The sequence below is a fragment of the Dermacentor variabilis genome, chromosome 11, assembly GCF_050947875.1.
Source record: "Dermacentor variabilis isolate Ectoservices chromosome 11, ASM5094787v1, whole genome shotgun sequence".
Classification (NCBI taxonomy): domain Eukaryota; kingdom Metazoa; phylum Arthropoda; class Arachnida; order Ixodida; family Ixodidae; genus Dermacentor; species Dermacentor variabilis.
The window spans coordinates 9542713-9560047 of NC_134578.1; the positions used below are offsets into that span (position 1 = coordinate 9542713).

At 44.1% G+C, this 17335-nt stretch overlaps 1 long non-coding RNA gene across 1 annotated transcript; it reads right to left on the minus strand.

Moving 5' to 3' along the window:
• Positions 1-12950: 12950 nt before the first annotated feature.
• Positions 12951-17071, minus strand: LOC142564609 (uncharacterized). Its single transcript, XR_012824627.1, has 3 exons — positions 17003-17071; positions 15046-15130; positions 12951-13020 (listed from the first exon to the last, which is right to left on the minus strand). It is a non-coding gene; the product is annotated as an uncharacterized LOC142564609 (long non-coding RNA).
• Positions 17072-17335: the final 264 nt, after the last annotated feature.

A 17335-nucleotide genomic window follows, 5' to 3' on the forward strand; every position in this document is an offset into this window, starting at 1 on the left:
TGGACGGGCGCGTTAATATCTTTGTTTCGTTCGCTCGCGCGAAGCACTTTGCGCGTCCGCGTGGGAGCGCGAGCTTTATTGCCTCTCCTTTCGTGCTCGCTTCGAGTTAGCACGGGCGTGCACGTGGGCTATTCGGCATAATGCGATGTTCTTTATAACGAGAGCTTCCCCGCGCGCTTTGAGCAGGTATGCAGTGATGCGTGCGTGCTCGGCACTGCTTTGCATACACGTGTCCGTTTATATACGTACATACTGTGAACCTGCTGTTTTGTTTACGACGAGCAATATAGGCGTGGTCACGCTTTCGGCGCAGTATATATATATATATATATATATATATATATATATATATATATATATATATATATATATATATATATATATATATATATAATGTTTATAAACAAGCATAACGCGTAAAGGTGGTGCGGAAGTATCGCAAAGGCCCGGGCCGCATTAATAGACCCAAATATAGCCATCGATGCTCTCTCTGAGACGAAGTGAAAATCAAAGAGAAGCCCTCACTGTGTGTGCACACGTATACATAGACCCGCCTATGTAATTTTATTTTTTATTTCATTAGCCCGTTAGTTTAGTTCGCAGATATAGAGTAATATTTCAGAACTATACGTTCATGAGTAAAATCTCCCTCAAAGGGACTCCCCACCAACGAAATGAAGGGCCGCGTATAGATACAAAATCTAGCAAGCACGGCAGTTGCACTTGTAACATTACAAAAACGTAATAAATATATGCTAATGCAAAAACGTCGGGGAATGTGAGCACATATATAAAGCAGTAACGACCGTTAGTGAATTTAGAAATCATAAAAATGCGGCTCTTATATTCTTTAAATTATTTCTTTTTTGTTGCACTGAAGCGACTGAACGGTTCCTATCATGCATATGACGTCTAACGACACTGTCTTAACAGTGAGTCTTTGGTTATTTGCTAAGCGTGGAACGAATTATAATCTTCGATATATCGCTGTGTTGCAAAGGTCTTATAGTTTCTATATTTGTGAGTTTAACCAAATGTGTTTGCGCCCAGTGACGCCTCCAATATCGCCCCTACCGATATACCTTAGAAACTATAGTATCGCCATGACTCAGTTTGCGTTCTGTAACGGGCATGGAATTCAAAAGAACACGTGATCACGTAGCTCACCGACCAGCTGTCAGCTATATGTAAAGAATAATTCAAAGGGGTAATTTTATTTTCACTTTTCGACAGCAGTTTAAATTCGACGAGCGTTTGTTAGCTTGTTTGACGTTGATTATATACACGGTAAATATTAGAGTCAAAGTTATTATAAGACCTCGTCGATGATAATCCAATTGCACCAATTGTGACTACGTCAATTTGTTGGCACGCGTAAGATGTGAATCCGTCTACTTAAGTTTGCATAAGCTTCCCTCCTAAGACCAGCGCTGATTTACATAGAAAATTACGAGCTGTTTTACCTGCATCACAATTTAATAAACAATAATGTCACTAAGTGGCAGACGAATGTGGAGGAATTAATGAGACAGTCGTCTTCACAATCAATTAAGACGGGTGCTCGCGATAACTACACTGTGTTTAGATAAAACTGCGTCACAGACGCGGCGTTGACTGCTGCTTTACGTCTCTTCGATAACGATTCTAATCGGTGTTTTTCTAGAGATTGTTTCCATCCTGTACTTAATGCCTACAAGATCTACATATCATATTTTCCATCTTTTTCAATGCAAGGCTGCTTCCTCCCCCAAGGGTAATTTAGCTGCATAATACATTCTGATTGATAACATCAAGTAACGCGCACCCGATACTTGTATAACTGCCAATCGCTCTATCGAGCATTGTAATCACATCCCCGCGTGGCAGAAAATGGAACGTGTTTTGCTGCCAATACCGTGTTTACGTGCGAACATACCTGCTAGTAACCGGTATCCTGGCATATCATTGCAACATGCAAATGTGCGATACCTCTTGTACCTGCATGTCGGCGGAGGAAACTTATTATGAACGCTTTTCTTTCTCCTTTTAAAGAACAATTGTTGAGAGCTATCGTGCAGCCTATTAAACTATATATAGTGACGTATAACATTAAATAGTGAAGACAGAGACTGACCAGATGGTAATGAGCTGCTACCTCGTGCAGCACTGTTCAACATTGTCCAACTAGCCCAACAACAAGTTCTACAAAGCACTGTTCAGTGTTTTCTGTTCCCGAGATCAAGGTCAGTGCACTTCGCTACGGAGCCGATTATAACGAAGTCTCCAAACAAATACGTGGCAAATTTCAGGAAAGCAACATCTTTATATGAGACGAGAAAGTTCGCTAAATTGAAATTAAAGAGGAATACGACTGTTCTTATAGACTAGATTGTAAGCTGTGACCATACCGTCGCCAACACGAGTTCCATTATTGCAAACGTGCAACATCAGATCAAGGCGACCGAGTCTCTCTCTCTCTCTAGCTTTCATAGTTTTCCCGGTTCAGCGTTTGCAGAGTCACCTGACCACCCTGGTATATAAAAGTGATACTATATATAATCAAAAATTGCGGCACGCAATACCCATATAAAGTTATCTTGCAACAAATAAACTGACCAAGAAACCACGGCCGTGAGCCAAATTAAAAAAAAAAAAGAAACATTCTATTGGCTTCAATGAAGCATATTCACACTGGAGAAAGACATATGTTTACTAAGCGCTGTCCGTTTAGCGCTGTTCCGAAGTTACCAATAGTATACTTGATTCTTTTTCATAAAGGCGATCGTATCATCACATCTACTGTAACATCTGAAAATGGTACTGTCGCGGAACCTTTACCCACGCCCCTTGAAGGTGGCATAAAATATAAAGCATTATACCTTACTTACCTCGGGAAACCTTTGTCCAGGCTTTTCGCAGTCGTTGTTTGGGCGAAGAGCTGTGGATGGTAACTGCGGCACAAAATCGAAAAACTATGAGTGCTTCCTGGGCGCCCCGGGAATAAACTGGCTCTTTCTGACGCAGTTCCTTTCGAAAAACTGCCTTCCGCACAGCCCAGCACGTCGCTGCCGCTGCCACCTACAAGCGAACGACTGTGTCGTCCGCTCGCATGGATGCTGCGTCGCTGCAGCAGCAGACGACCATTCAACTAACGCCCCGTTCAAAAGGAAAAGCTTCGTCATTAGGACGAAGTGGTAGATAATGCGAGGATACAGTGGCTAAGCTCGATTAAAACATTGGCTCTCAAGCTCATTTATAGCCACGAAGAACTTGACGAGTCTTGACCAGATGCAGCAGCCAAGATTGGCATGCTCACACGTGACTGCACACGATCCACGTGTGAACACGTCAGGCCTCCCGCATATCCGTATGGGGCCGCCCGGACCGATCCCTTCGACTTCGACTCTTGTCTGGTGTATACCTCTGAGAGAACAGTTCTCTGCAGACTGCTTCATTTATTATTATTTATTGCTTGGCAAATGAATCTTTTAGAAGAATACGTTTGCTTGCCACATAAGAATGCATATATAGAGTGCTACCTATGACGATTGCGACAGCCAGGAATCCATTGAACGTGTCCTTTCTCAATGCCCTCGCTACAACCTCCTCACTTCCCGTGACCTCTATATATACGCGTAGTTGAATGACTCTGGCACTCCTGCGTTCTCTTTACTGTGCGAGTTTGTACGGTGTTATTCTCTCCTTCTTTCTTTGCGCGTGCTTTTCTGTTTTCTCTTTCTGTCTTCCCTCACCCCTTCCCCATTGCAGGGTAGCAAACGAAAGGCCGTGAGGGCAAACAAATAAATAAATAAAGACATAAAGAAATAAATAAGTAAATAAATAACTAAATAAATAAATAAATAAGGAGCTTAATGCACCCTTCCTTTTTCTGTATATGTCCTGATCCTCCAGAAGGAGCACATATACGTACGCATATGCTTTCAATGTGACCAACTGTTTTTAATGGCAACTATGTTGTACGCAGTTACCATGCTCTCATTGTGAAGACATTCACAACTCATATCTGTCAAGGATCCCCAACCATCACTTAGCCTCCCTACCAGCCGAGAGACCTCAAGCTACCAATCATCCATCGCCGGCTCTGAAGCAACTGACGCTCCTTTTTCTGCAGACGTATCATGAACGCACGTGCACACACACACACACACACACACACACACACACACACACACACACACACACACACACACACACACACACACACACACACACACATATATATATATATATATATATATATATATATATATATATATATATATATATATATATATATGGACGGCTCGACCTCACGTATACTAGCTCAACTGCCGCATTCGTCGTTCCAGCTAAGCAGATTACAGTTAACTTCAAATTGTCACACATGACTACATCTACGTTGGCAGAACTTGCAACTCTCCATGCCGCTGTGACGTAGGTCACCGAAGAGCCAACAGAGAAATGGGTCGTATTTTGTGACTCTAAGGCAGCCCTTCACAGCATCAAGTCTGCATTACATCACAGAACTTACGAGCAGATGATATCTGACATCAGGGAAGTGCACCACCATGCTCAAGAAAGAAGGCACAACATTATATTTCAATGGATCCCTGCTCACTGTGGCATCTTCGGCGACAGCCTATATAGCTGACAAGGCTGCCCGGTCTACATACGAAGGTACCCAGACGCGTCTAACACCTTTGACGAGGTCGGACGCTGTCAGGGAACTTCGCCTATACTTGCACGCAAGAAATCACAAGATCTCTGGAGTTCAAGTGCCTTCAATTGCCGATTACGTAAACTGGACCCCACGCTACGGCTACAACTGTCATCTAGCCTTTCCCGCGGCGAAACAACCTTGTTGTGCCGCTTGTGGCTGGGAGTGGCGTTCACAAACGCATACTCCTATTGTTTGGGAATGGCCGAGAGCCCGGTGTGCGACTCCTGTGGGTGCGAAGAAACCATGGAGCACCTATTGTATACCGGCTCTCGCTACGATGTACAATGTCTCTCTCTGCGGACATCTTTAAACGGACAGGACTCAAGACCGTTCTCCGAGTCAAAAATACTGGGACCGTGGCCACACCCGTCACTGGCAAGAAAAGCGATTCGTGCACTTGTACGCTATACTTGAAGTCCACCGGCTTAAGAGACCGTTTATAATGTCCCTGTGCATCCTCCCACTCGCACTCAGTGCTTACTCTCTCCCTTTTATCCTCTTTCTATTCCCCTTTCCCGCACCCACAGTGTAGGGTAGCAAACGGGCTGCTCGTCTGGTTGACCTCCCTGCCTTTTCTGTCCTTGCTCTCTTTCTCTCTCTCTCTCATAACCCACCAGGCACAAAGTGAAAATAGCCAATAACCCCCGTTGTGCAGACCTACGTATCGCTATTGCGAGGACGGCTCGTTAAATAGATGAAAAGAAAGAAAGAAAGGAAAAAAAGAAAAAAAGAAAGAAAGAAAGAAAGAAAGAAAGAAAGAAAGAAACAAACAAACAAACAAAGAAAGAAACAGACAAACGGACTGAAAAACTAACAAACAAACCAGGTGTATAACGAGGAACTTCATGAAGCTTCGACTAATGATTGTTCTTACAGCTACAATTAAATTTCCTCAGGATTGAAATTAGAAGGAAGAGGAAAAACAAAAGCGAAAGCCCGAATCACTAGACTAGGCAGAAAACCTGACCTCGTTATTTCTCGTCTGCCCACGATCTGTGGGAAGTGAATACCGCGGTCGAGTAGCACAAGGAGCGCCGCAACAACACACCTAACGTCAAAATCGCCCCTACTTTTTTTTTGTGTGTGTGCGTAGGGATCGTTTGTTCAACCATGCGTACAAACTCACAAACGTGCGTTCTCATCGAACGCGCTAAACTGCCTTGTCTACGACTCGCTCCCGTATTCGCGTCTCCGCCGTAAGCGTATAACGTCATTTGCCGTGACTTCTTCGCTTCTTCCCGCACCGAGCGTGTACAGAATAGAGGATCATAAGCGTCGTCATTTGGCGTCTCTATAGTGTACTTAAGAGAAGATTAGGTCCTTTCTGGCCTTACCCCGTGGCGGTACTTCGCCGGCGATTTACTCCCGAAAAAATATAAAGAAAAGATGACGCAGTTTGTCTGTCAGCGCTGTAAGCCACCGCTACGCATTCCCATCCCCTTTATTACGCAGCGGTAGCGCCACGAGAGAGAGAAAAAAATATCAAGAAATGCCGAGAAATCTGCGCAGAGAAATCGGTCAAAACGAGGAGGCAGGTTCGGGTAGTTGTGTCGCATCGTTACTGGCGGCGTGGAAGGAGGTTGAAAGGACGAGATTTGTTCGACGCTTCGCGTGCAACAAAGAACCGCGTAATGCGGTTCCAGTCCCGTGAACGCCTACACCCTTCCCCCCCCCCTCCCCCCACCAATGCGCCATCGCTTCCTTCGCGTCCTCCTCTTGTAGTATATTATATGGCCGCTGTGGGCCACGCTGAAACGGCCGTGATTTCGACATTTTCGGGGTCTACAATTTGGCGACCCGTAATGCGTTGCTTCTACGTGCATATACCGCCTCACGCCTGCAGTTAGACGGGCCCCCCGCTAGAGGTCGCGCGGGAGGCATTGCTTGCGCAAGTTGAGCTTGTTCGAGGGCAACTGCGCCAAGGAAGAAAAAAAACAGTAATAGTTGGAAGAAGCGTTTTGTATAAATCGGAAGCGAGTGCGAACAGATAATAGAAAAGAAAAAAAAATGAAAAACGTGTTATTGAAAAAGAACACGTAAGTCGCAGCAGAACGACAGCCGCGAATTACGTGAGGCGTCGTAAAATATGAGGGGCGTTGCACAATCGACTCGGATGATCAAATTTCGTTTATCGTGAGGGTCGCCGCAACCTCGCTAAATACATAATCACTGTTCATGTAACGTAGATTTTACTCGTGAAAAAGTTGTCACCCCGAACGATCTGCACAGCACGAAAAATACGCCGAGAACAACGCCTCGTAGAGCGGAAGAAGTTTGTGCGATTCCAGCGCACGCATCCACTACGTTTGTCACTAACTCAAGCACGTTGACGAGAATTCATGAACACAAATTACAATGAAGTGAGTGAGTGAGTGAGTGAGTGAGTGAGTTGAAGCCAGAGCAGTGTCCGGCGTTTTTCTTTGTTTCCTCTCTATTGTCTTTTATTACGCTTAAATTCGTCTTATCCTACGTTGACAATAAATGCACGTCGTTATTTGTGCACGTGTTTTATTTTCCATTTTTTCTCGTGTAATTTCTGTCAGTCAAATCATTTGCCAGTCAAATTTTGGGACAGAGCGTGGGACTCAAGTCACGTATATTTTGAATGTGAACAAGTAGGTAAGTAAGTATATAAGCATTGCAAGTGAGTGAGTAAAGTAAGTAGTTAAAATAAATAAATAAATAAATAAATAAATAAATAAATAAATAAATAAATAAATAAATAAATATTTTTTATTTATTCCCGCGTGCCCTATATTTTCTTAGTTTTGCTGCTATCGATTCTCTGATCGGATCGACCCGCCTATTTACATATAGCACGTGAAAGTACAGCATTCGTTTGCGAAGCTTGTCACCAAAACAACATGTAACAAAGATGGAATATCAAAATGTTTCCGTTCAATGCGATCTCGGTGAACTTTGACGCGTGCAGTTTCGAGGCCTGACGCTGAAGACTTCATCACAAACATTGCATGGATCACACATTTGAATCAGCTATCCGCATACGAAACTTCGATGTCTTATTACGTAGTCCAAGAAAAATGTACACGTTTTTTCGAAGAACTACATAAAATCTCTACAGGGAACCTGTTGGCTATGGCTTTACTTCTTTTAAATTAGCCTTTCTTCCTAAAATATATATTTTTAATGCCAGGTCACGGAGCTGTAAGCTTACTGTTTTAGTTTGTTTGTTTGCTGGCTTTATTTTTTTATCATTATTCAAAAAGATTTAAAAAAAAATATCTGATGACTTTAACCAAAAGTCTGCTCTCAACATTTCGTATAGATGTGAACCTTGCAGCTAACATCATCGCATTCGGTTTACTCTATGAAGCCCGAGTAAAATGATTCCTTCGTTCACACGCGTGTTCACAAGGTGTTTGGTAACGGGACCATATGCCGAGGGAAATCGAAGCCGCGACATCGAGGTGGCGGATTCAATTTCCAACCACTGCGGTCGCATTCCAATGGTGGTTAAAGAGCAATGGCGTTGGTGTAATTAGATTTAGATGCATGTTGAACAAACCCGGTTGGTAATAAATAAATAAATAAATAAATAAATAAATAAATAAATAAATAAATAAATAAATGGAAAAAAGATTCGGAGCCCTCCGCTACGACATCAAGTGCTCCTCTGGGGCGTTAAACACCGTGAATCACTAGGCATCAATGAAGCCTTCCTACTCATCGTCTTCTTCCACTAAAGACGGGTACTTTCGTCATCGTAGTCGTCGTACCCAGAATAAAAGAGAAGCGAAATAAAAGCGGATGCTTCGCAGTACACTTTAGACGAAGTCACTACATGACATAATGATTCTCCATGACGTCAGGAGTATTTCCTGCAGCAACACTGGCCTTGGCTCAAGGACCCGCGACAAATTGCGCTTATAATAGTATTAATTTCCTTGTTGGGATTTCTTTACCAATGTGTATCACTCTTTCATCATTAAAACGGTTTCGTCCTATATTCATCTACGCTTCTCAATAACTATGCGTACAAATGACAGTGAAGTTAGAACTTCGAGAGGGGGGAACCACGATGTGCTTTAATTCAGCAAAATTTAGAAAAATATAATATAAGAAATGAGAAAGTGGAGTCGACGCGTTCACATCGGCCATGGTATGCAGTAGTGAAGCTGCTGATTCGGAAATGTTCCAGTACCTGTACAAAAGTCGTTCTATAAGTTCTGTGGCATTTTCATTATCTCTGATGCCTTGAGATGAATTTCTGATGAGCTACACTTGAAAATAATGCGTGATTTCTGCAATGAGTAGCATGTGCTTTCAGTTGACCATCTCAAGAAACAAAGCGCCTTATCGTCCAACATTACTTTGATGTACTGAAGTGCATAAAAACTGTTGATTATCCAATGGCTTCAGCAGATTTTCCGCATATTTACGGCAAAGTCGGTAAATTTGACAAAAGTTGCTTTATTCGGTATTATTTTTCTTTAACTTTTAAGCTTAATAATGAATAACTTAAGCTTAATAAATAACAAGAGGCAATTTGTCTCACTAATCTCCACAAGCGCGGCTATAGTTGCGTCGTTGAGATTAAATAGTATCGATTCGGGCAAATTTCTAGTCTATACCCAAGGTACTTAATTCAGTCGAAAGCGATTTGTATGTTTGCAATTTTCCTTTCACCAGGGAGTGTGCCTTGCTAAAGGCAATTTGTGCGGGCATTTTTAAAGGTGCTTTACCTTCACTGTCTTGCGAATATACCCCGAGAGTTTAGACAGAACTCCACCCTGCGTCATTCTCTTCGCCTCCTTTCGATGCATACACTGCCGTGTCTATCCATGTTCAACTATATTACCTACTCGCAGAACGTACTGCATACTGCCGATCTCAGGAACAGGCCATACAAAAGGGCACGCTAATCGCAGTAGAAAACTGACTCGGAAGTAAGTTACGCGGTCGACGGTCGACGAACCGAGCTTTCGTCAATAGGGATTGAGAAGGGGCGATTAGCCTATTTGCAACGTCTCGTATATTATACCTCCTCTATACTTTCATACGTCCGCACACGATGCGCATTCGGCCACCGTCGTATGGGCTAATCTTCTTTCAAAGCGGGCGCCTTGATTGGCAGGAGCACACGCCTACGTAATGAGACACGGTGCCACCGTAGTACACCCACGGAGGTGCACGAAGCGGAGCACAGCATATCTACCTGTGCCGTTCTTACGAGAGGGCTAAGCGGCGAGGACCGCACGTCCACTGCTAAATGGCACCTTTCCATAATTCTGTGCAGTATGACAGAAGGTACACACTGCAGCTTCGGCCCATAGAACTCAAGGGTGAAGCAGAAGTCTGCTTAACCACACCGCTCGATGTACAATCACTTTTTTCTGCAAGAAAAAGAATATGGTTGTCTGAAGACCCCTGGTATCGAGCTGCACGAGAAGATATACGTCTGCCCATGCGGCAAACAACGGTTTCATTGCCATCCATTGATGAGACTGTCCCAACTACGCTTCGTGGCATTGATGACCGACGTTGAGTCTGATATACGCGCTCCTCGGCCTTCCCAAGCGCTGCACTTTACTGGCATGTACGTGCATTGCCGTCGAGCACCGTCGCACCTTTTCGCGTCCCTAGGGCCAGAGTCAGTGCATTCAAACGGCGCGTATCCCTGTGGCGTTCCATATCCACGCACCCTGAGTAAGCCGCGTTATTCAACGGCAGCTCACCACAACGGTTGCTGCCGTGCCTTCGTCACACGCCCACACCACGTCCGCGCCGAGCCACACACACACACACACGAGTGTGAGCGGATGTCAATCAACGCGTTGCTCTGCCGTGGCAGTCGATGCGCTTCCGCTGGGCGGCGTGGCGGCTGCTGATGAAGACGTCACGTGTCTGTGTGTGTGCGCGTGCCTGCAGTGTGGGTCTTCTTCCAAGCGGGGCGACGTTCGGCCATTGTTCCGACGCGTCGCGGTGCTCGCTGAAAAGCCGGCGTGGGCGTGCTCGGAACAATGCGGCCACGCCCACTGTGACGGGTGGTAATTAATTAACAGCTCCCAGCGCGCCCGCCATTCAACGCGGCCGCGCTCTATGGCGATGATAACTGCTTGTGCGGTGCGGCAGAGCGGGTGAAAAAAACGTTCCGTGGAGCGAATCTGTTTGGCCCGAGTTGATATTGATTTGTATAGCAATGAAATTCTGTAGTTAGTGTATACATGGCGTAGAAAAAGTGACCCATTCGGTTCTTCTGTGACATCTAGGCAGTCGTGTTGTAGTATATGTATAGAGAGAGACAGCGTAAATTATACTGATTAGAATTCCAGCTCAATAACTCATTCCTTCATTGTATGGGCACGTGCACTTTGACACAGATTTGACTTTGACACGGCCATGACGCCATCTGCTGTATAAGCGCCATGTCTTTCCGTGCCCGAATGCGACTGTAAACGGAAAGCGTTTGTATATTGCTGATGACTGACACAACCTAAGAGGCCACGGTGCATGACCAAGATGGCGCTCACGCAGAAAAAAACATCATGAACCATTCTACTCTGTGAAGGTGGATAACCAGTGAAGCTGCTTAGCACACGACACAGAGGTGACACAGAATTGTGAATAAATGCACGAACATATTTATTGCCCTGATCGGTGGTCATCGTGACGATAAGTACGCACAGATATTCTCGTATCCCTTCTGTTATTATTATAATAATTCCATCATATTCGCGTGTAATCTGGACTCTCGAGGAGCAACGCGCGTACGAAGAGCGACGGCAGGAACAGAGACGAGAGTGCAATCGTCGCTGGCGGGCGGTAAACACCACCGATGAAGATCATATAGAAAAGGCCAAGCGCTTGCGGGACGTCGCTCTTCGTAGGCGCGTTGCTCCTCTGTAGACCGGACTATATATACCCGGCCTCCCCTTTAAGATAATAGAGAAGTGAAATTCAAGATGTATAACGGCATTATGAGAACAAAGAAAAACTGCGCAAAAAAGGACAGGACAGAGAAAGAGCCGCACGACACAGGCGCAGACTAACAAATGGTTTAATGCTCCAACGCCACCTTCCTACAAACAACAGAACGCATGCGCGCCAACCGCAAAGACTGTTGTTTGTAGGAAGGTGGCGTTGGAGCATTAAACCAGTTGTTAGTCTGCGCCTGTGTCGTGTGGCTCTTTCTCTGTCCTGTCCTTTTTTGCGCAGTTTTTCTTTGTTCTCATAATGTCATACCAACTAGCCCCTCACCGTACGCTTCTAGTATAACGGCAACTTGTCTTTATGGTTTTTATATACAGGACTAAAGCGAAACAACAAAACATGGCATGCGCTCGGGTGTCGTGTTTTGTTTTCTCGCTCAGGTCCCTTCCCTTCGTGGCTTTAGGTCTAATTAAAGAAAACAAGCAATTTAAAGAACACAATGCGGTATACAAAGTAAGTATCAATCGAAAATGTAGGGAAAGCACTGAGACACCTGCGCAACGAATACCGAAACAGTGAATAAATAAGCCTACAAGTATGCTTGCGTGTATGGCGTTAATGCATACGCAATCCTGATGCACGTGCACTTGGAATCATTCAAAGGTGCAGTGCATAAAAACAAGTCTCTGGTGCACAGCGCACAACATATGCGAGTTGCACATGTGCACATGTACACTATGCCACGTGTATCACATGTGCACAACGTATGACAGGTGTATGTGATAAGAATTTGCTAACTTCCGCTTATCATGTGGGGTGTGTCTCAATGATCATGTAAGAATCAAAGAGAGAAAAAGACAAAAACATGTAGTTCTATAGACTTGTAATAGTTTTTATGCAGGTCTAAGGCGTCGCATAATTGTGAACTGTGAAAAACGTACTTTCGACTATTTACGTTTCTCAAATAAATTTTATGTGTTTGCATGCGTGGTTGACATTTAACCAGCAACGCAACTAATGTGTCTTGCATTCTGTCCGTAACACGTTTCAGTACACCACAGAAAATTCAAATCGAAGCGAATGCGGGCTGAGCGTTGCTGTATACGTCACGTTCAAGTGTTCTTGACTATAATTATGATATACTCACATCTCGCGCTTCAATTAATCGCATTTGAATATTGCAATGAAGGAGGAGGGTTCCTTGTGAATTGGAACTGCCGGTGTAACAGTGGTATAAGAAACAGAGCCAGCAGCCGCCCCCACGGGTGCAAACAAGTATAAGACAGTCAAGCAGTTAATTTATTTGCGTATCAACAAACGGCAAATGTGCACACTTAACTACGCACATTTCAAACCTCTGCAGGAACCTGTTATGCAAACGTTCTGCTGCGATGAGAAGTGTCTCAGGAATCAGGCGCGCGACTGCTTCCCTGCAAAACAAAGAAGAAAAGAAAAAGCAACAGCAAGTGTGAAACTCCTCTGCCAATTCACAGCTTGTGTTTTAAAACTCATTGCGCTTTTTTTTCGTTGCATGATTCAGATGACAAACTCCACAGATTGCATGTAAGGCAGTTCCTGATTTGCATTTACATTGAAAAATGAGAAACGAAATAAGTATGCTGCCCTAGCGACATTGTGCGAATATTTCTTTAAGTTTGAAGAACCACGCGATTATCAGAGCCACTTCTTCCTCGAAGAGCTTAATGCAAACATGCCATCAGCGCACTTTGCATTAAAATATGCCACCATAACATGGCAGTAACTACACAGTGTCCCGCTAAATAAGAAGTCACGGAAGCGCAAGCAATCTCTTGCAGCATTGGCATTCTAATACTCAGCAAATAGAACTATAGTCTCTGCTCCCGCAAAGACGACCATATAGGCCTGCAGTTTCTCTCCTGCTTAGTAGTTCCAGCATTTAAAAAAAAGAGAAAAAAAAACTCCACAGTGCCGTTGTCTCCTCTACGCAAGTGTAACTGGAATTGTCACCAGTTTAATTCCGTCCTAGTTCCCATTGTCGTCGATGGAGTACGCTTACACTGTCCGTGTACAACCGCAGTGGACGTACTCCACCGGTGGCACAAGAGCTCTGAAAATGGAGTCAAATACGGGGCCAGTACTTACTCCTATCTTCAAAATGAGTTGCCATCGCTGTCCCAGCTTCTACAGGGTATATTAGGTAAAACATGCCTTCAAGCCCCTACCACAATAGACTGGTCGAAGCATTGCAGTACGTATAAATAATGAAACAAACAAACGAACAAACAAATGGTGAACAAGGACCTTTATTGCAGAACAATATAGGCTTTTCCATCTTCCTTTGTCATTCAGGTATATCTGTGGCTTCTATAGAGCACGTGCCGGGAGCCTTCCCGCCTCAGGCCATTCCAAAGGTCTTATACGCGTAAGTTAATTAAATAAATATTTAGTTGTCTTGTTTATTTACTCTCAAGGCTCCTCATACGTTACAAAGAGCTCCAGCTTCGTTCTGTTGTCTGGAGGGGAGGCACATAGGGCCTATAGCCGTCCACATGCTTAATGGATAACCATATCTGCCTTCTTTTTTTTTTTTTTGCCCCCTCTTTCTCTGCGGTGTTTATCGCCAGATTTCTCCGAATTTGATCGTGCAGTGACTGTCCCAGGTCTTCACATTGTTTGTGCGGCAGGAGTTCGGTTGTGGGCTCGCGGCGGCGCATCGCTTCGGAAGCAGGAGTCGGCTGAACGTGTGGCGACTGTCTGCGCCAGGTCACGGCCTCCCGAGAGCGGCTGCAATGGTTGACTGGGTGAGGGTGGTGTAGAGGCGCGTGGGCGAGGAGGAGGTCGGGGGGGGAGGGCACCATTGCGGCGGTGCCCCCGTTGAGGAAGCGCGCGAGGGGGGTTGCCTGTCGAGTCGTTCATGGCTGGCCCGTACGACGTGGGACCGCCTTCTCTCAAGGAACACGTCTTCCCCTTGGCCGAGAGCCTTGTCTCGTGGCGGCGCTCCATTGGCTCGCCTCGGATGGGTGGGTTTCTAGAAGAGCTGGATGTACACCCCGCGAGAAGGGTTTTGTCTGGGCTTCGCAGGGGGGTGCCGACGCCCCCTGCCGGCCAGATGGCAAGATTGTGGTGAGGGTACCCCGCAGAGTTTCCGACAAAGCAACACTCTGGCGCTGCCATCGTTCGGCTGCCGCTGGAACCACGGGCAGTATATAGGTTCGTCTTGCCTTGGTACTTGTGGCTTCGGACGTTCTTGTCGCGCTATTTATTACGCGCTATATTTCAAAGTTTCCGAGGAATCATAGCTTTGTCAACTCAACAAAGCAGTAAATCTCGGCACAAAGGCATGATCATTGTCAACTGTTGCATTCGTAAAGCAATATTTCGTGGAAAGGGACCACTTTGCAATGTCTCAATTCCATTTGAAGCCATAAGAACGAAGTTTAGACAAATTCATGTACCACCACTCATTCACTTACTGGCCGAACCAACTTGCAGCTCCCGCAGACGCTGGCGCCCGAGTTGCCTCTAGCAATACCTTTAGTCGACTCGATACCTGGGACACTGTAAGGGATGTCATAACACGATGTGAAGAAGAAAAAAGAACGTAATAAAAGGCAAGCATTTACGTCGCCACGTCTCTGTATCAAATGATATTTGTGAACTTAGAGCACCATGAAGGGACACAACCATCCGTATGCATCAAATACAATTAAGGCTTAGGCATGCGTCAGAATTCTTTTTATGACAATTTGCTTCACGACTTGCCCCCCTCGCGTACGTCTTAAGTGGCAATCAGATCGTCGTCATCAGACCGATTTCCCGCATTACGTTGAACGAGCGTTGAACGAGCGTAACTGCCTTTCCGAATCGACTGTTTTCGATTCCTTATCTGCGTAATTTGTCTAGATAGAGCCTAACCGCTCATTTTAGCGGCATAACACTACCGTGTTTTGAACCTGTGCTCTCATGCCGTGAATGTATCGCTTCTTTTATTAATCTTACTATTGATGTAAGTGCTACAATCTACTGATCACGTTTTTATTTGCTACCTGTAGGTATGATTGTGCACCACTTATTCTGTAACACCCACTTTGGGCCTCGAGGGTAACGTAAATAAATAAATAAATAAATAAATAAATAAATAAATAAATAAATAAATAAATAAATAAATAAATCTTCAAGAAGGAAGTACTTCTGGCACATTCTGTAGTATTTTCATGGCGTGCAATAACTACCGAGCATATACACATGTATTCCTTCACCTGAAATACACTTCTTATTTGTGAGTCGTGGCTGCCGTCTGTGTTCTATCAAACTTTTTGTGAGTGTTTCGTTCCGTACCCTTATATACGTATACGTAACTTTGTTCAACTATCAGTCCTTGTTCCGCTTAGACCGGCGTTCCTTGGCTGCATACTTTGACTGAGGAGCTGAAGAGATACGTCGCTGCGTATAATGCATACGGCAAATCAGTTGTGTTTCTAAGCGCTGTTTCCGGCTCACTTATGGTTTATCTTACAGAGGCCTCTCTATTACTGATATGGAATACTGAGAAAGTGTCCTATTTGCAATCTATATATCCGCGGTGAATTGTTATTGAATAGTCTTATATATATATATATATATATATATATATTTCCTTGCAGAGCAAAATTTTAAGTAAGTTATCTTTTTGTAATAACAATTTACTCGTATGTGTCTCTGTATTCTTTCTTTCCTCCCTTCCTTCTTTCATTTTTGTTTTTGTTCTGAGAACACATTTAAATAGAAATTGGATGTGACCTATAGCGCTGTCGTGTGTTTTCAGGTGCGCTTATGGTAGAAACCAAGCTCCGGAAACCGATCTGTTGGCTTACAACTGTATTATAAGCCCTACACTATATGCGGCAATTGTTTGGGACCCGTACACGAAACGCAACATCGATGCATTAGAAAAAATTCAGCTAAAAGCTGTATACGCGTTATATTTTCTAAATAGCGTCCACCGGATTCTCCCTAAAACTTAATGAAAATTAATAATATGCAAACACTAAAATTGCGAAGGAAAAATCAAAGGAATAAGTTCCTCTATCTGCTTCGGAATAATCAGCTATCTCTTAATCCGCAGCAATACATACAACCACTAACAGGGCGATTAACAAGGCAACGGCAAGCCAATTCATTAACTGCGTATTTTGCCAGGATCAACATCTTTAAATATTCCTTGTTTCCTCGCACAATAACCGAATGGAATAACTTGCCCATATATCGCTTCTTATTAACACTGAAAGCATTGAATGTGTTGACAGCTGAACATGCGACAGTTGAAAACTGTTGTTTGCTTCTTTTTTATCTTGCTTTGTTGCAGTGTTTCTGAAATTGTTATTTCTTTATTTCCCTGCAATCATTCCAATGTAATTAATTCTTGTTATTTTTGTTTTGCTACTCACGTACTCTTGCATTTCCTTGTTGTTGTTTTTTCCTGTACTTCTGCCCCTCCTGCAAGGGCCACTACAAGTCCTGCAGTATCTTCTAAATAAATAAATAAGCGAGCCATGTAAGATGTACTTAATAAAAGAGAATCACTAATTAAAATTTTGTTAATTCATCACTTAAGGGCACACTTGACACTGCGAAATTCTAGCCCAGCAGCAAAGGAGCTATGTTCTCTCAGCACAAATCACCAGACTAGCACCATTCCCGACATGCCAGGTTTTAACTTTATCAACGTCGAGCTCTTTTCAGAAGTGACACAACCCCAGCGTCGGTTTCTTTTTCTGGGATATT